Source organism: Megascapheus bottae, chromosome 11 (assembly GCF_031878675.1).
Source record: "Megascapheus bottae isolate mThoBot1 chromosome 11, mThoBot2.hap1, whole genome shotgun sequence".
In the NCBI taxonomy this organism is placed as follows: Eukaryota; Metazoa; Chordata; class Mammalia; order Rodentia; family Geomyidae; genus Megascapheus; species Megascapheus bottae.
The window spans coordinates 17,259,825-17,262,188 of record NC_143519.1 but is presented as its reverse complement, the minus strand read 5'-3'; the positions used below and the strand labels follow the sequence as shown (position 1 = coordinate 17,262,188).

The 2,364-nt window shown below is 35.0% G+C and overlaps 1 pseudogene; it reads right to left on the bottom strand.

Moving 5' to 3' along the window:
* Window positions 1-1,613: 1,613 nt before the first annotated feature.
* Window positions 1,614-2,142, bottom strand: LOC150056785 (ADP-ribosylation factor-like protein 1 pseudogene; annotated as a pseudogene).
* Window positions 2,143-2,364: the final 222 nt, after the last annotated feature.

Here is a 2,364-nt window from a genome sequence, read left to right as displayed (position 1 = left end):
ACAGTAAGTAGAAACATCATGTATGAAAAGCTGAGTATGTGGGGGAAATGTGCTGATATTGGAAAATATTTAAAGTATACATTTGCCAATAATTGATAGGATGGTCTACAAACTTAATGTAATTTCAATAGAAAATCATAAGTGAACCAGAATAATGGTTTCATGTAATAAATATAATTTTTGTTTAACTGCTAATGAATTTGATAAATTGATTGAAAGTAAAAATGAAGGTTATTGTACAAGATATGTGACAGTCATAATTGTGGCCTTCATTTGGAATACGTGGATATAAAAAGACTCATTTGAAATTTCTTTAAGAGGCATTCATGCTTTTCTGACATAGGAATATACCTATTTATTGCACTGAGGATGAGTTTGATGGAGTATTGGTTCCTGAGCAAACAGCTTTTGCCACTCTTTTTGTCATAGAGGAGAATAGCATAACCTTAAGATAATCGTGTCCAAATTTTGGATTCCAGTGTCCAAAAATATTAATGAATTTTATTTGCTTTGGTAAATATCTAACTGTTGATTTTTTATTTATAATAAAATAACATATTTAATTATCAGTAGTCAATATTGACAATACAAAAATATTTAATTTTCTCCAGATAAATTTTAAATGCTCTGATACTTTGATTTTTTTTCCTTAAAATATTTTTTATTTTCTTTAATGTCATTTTTTCTGTATTATGTTGTGAAATCAGTGAAATATAACCATTCAGGACTGCTTTTTTCACCATATTAAGTAAGATTACTATAACCAAGTAAGTTTAAATAGACATTATTTTCACTCTTCTCTGACTACCATAATTTTAACTTAGGTTCTGTGTATTGTCAGCGTTGGAATATTCAAAAATATATAATATAATTTATGAGAAAAGCTTCCAACCCAAAAGTCTTACTTTGAGTTCTATGTCTGTGGGCAAGCCAACCTATAAGAGCCTTGAGTTCGCAACATGAAGGACTATGATACCACACACCTTGCTTATGTCACAGGGTTGCTGTATGAATCAATTAAGTCAATATATGTAGAATTCTTTTGATGACTATAAAGTACTTAGAATGACAATTACAGAGAAGTCAGTAAAGGTGGCCACCAAAATCACATTCATGCCTGTAACCAGAAGTTTTTAAATGAGCAAGCTTAAATGTGGTCAGGTAAGCAAACGAAGGCTATAGTATATGGTATGTTTCTAGCCTACTCTACTGAGTCTAATCTTAGGGACGACTTAATTTATTGTAAGGGAGAACAAAACTTCGATTAATATATGTTAGTGTCTATACAAACAAAATGCAACCATTTATTCAGAAATAGGAGGGCTTCCCCCCTGAGAAGAGTGCATTCTTTAATAGAACTATATTTGAGTAAGAACTCCATACAAATAGCATACCTTAACACAGAAGAGCAAGGAAGAAATAGTTTACATTCCATTGAACTTTCAAGTGATTTGACCAAGTTATCCCTCCAACCAAATACTTGTGTATGTGCTTTTTAAAAAAATGTTATGGTCAGTTCTATTATACTTTTTACGTGGTCACGTGAAGCACACCTCACTGTTTGCAGGGAAACACAATGTCATCTCTGTTTCAGAGGAGCAGGAGTGATTGAATTACTGCCTGTTTATCAATGTTTTAACCAGCCATTCCATTGCCTTTGGTTGCTGTCATTTTGAATATCTCCCACTTCCGATCCTTCAAGGCATATAACCCAATTGAATTTGCCATCTTTGAGGGTGTCATAGCCTGCTTTATGTCCAGCTTATTTGCAAACACCACTAAAATGGCTTTTCTCAACTCTTCCTCCTCCAACATGGCAACTAATTCTGACTTGGAAATGCCAATTCTGTCCCAGTTGCAGCTGTTTACCACTTAAATGACGGCATCTGTGTTTAAATAATAACACCTCCAGTATGGCCTGTCACTTGTCTGTCCTCCTAGGTCCCAGACTTCAACTTAAGGTTTTTGTTCGTTATTGTCTCTACATTAAATCTGATAGTAGGAACAGTAGTAACGACTTCTCCAACCTGTAATCGGTATAAAATTGTAGTTTTTTCCAGCACCATCTAATCCCAAAATCAACATTCTCATTTTCTGGGTCCCAAAGAAACTGGAAAAAATACTTGAGAAAAAGCCACCCATGGTGAACCGCCTGTCCGCTGTTGCCGACCCTCACAGTCAGGCCTGAGCTCAGCAGTGACTCGATTCCAGGCCTGGCAACACCTCCACTCGCCTGGGTCTCCCCACCAGCCAGGCCAACTTCCACCTTGGACTCCCGGGCCAAGGGTACTTTGATTTTTTAAATAAATTATTTGCCCATGTTTGCCATTTATATTTTCTACATAAATGTTACAAATGAGTATA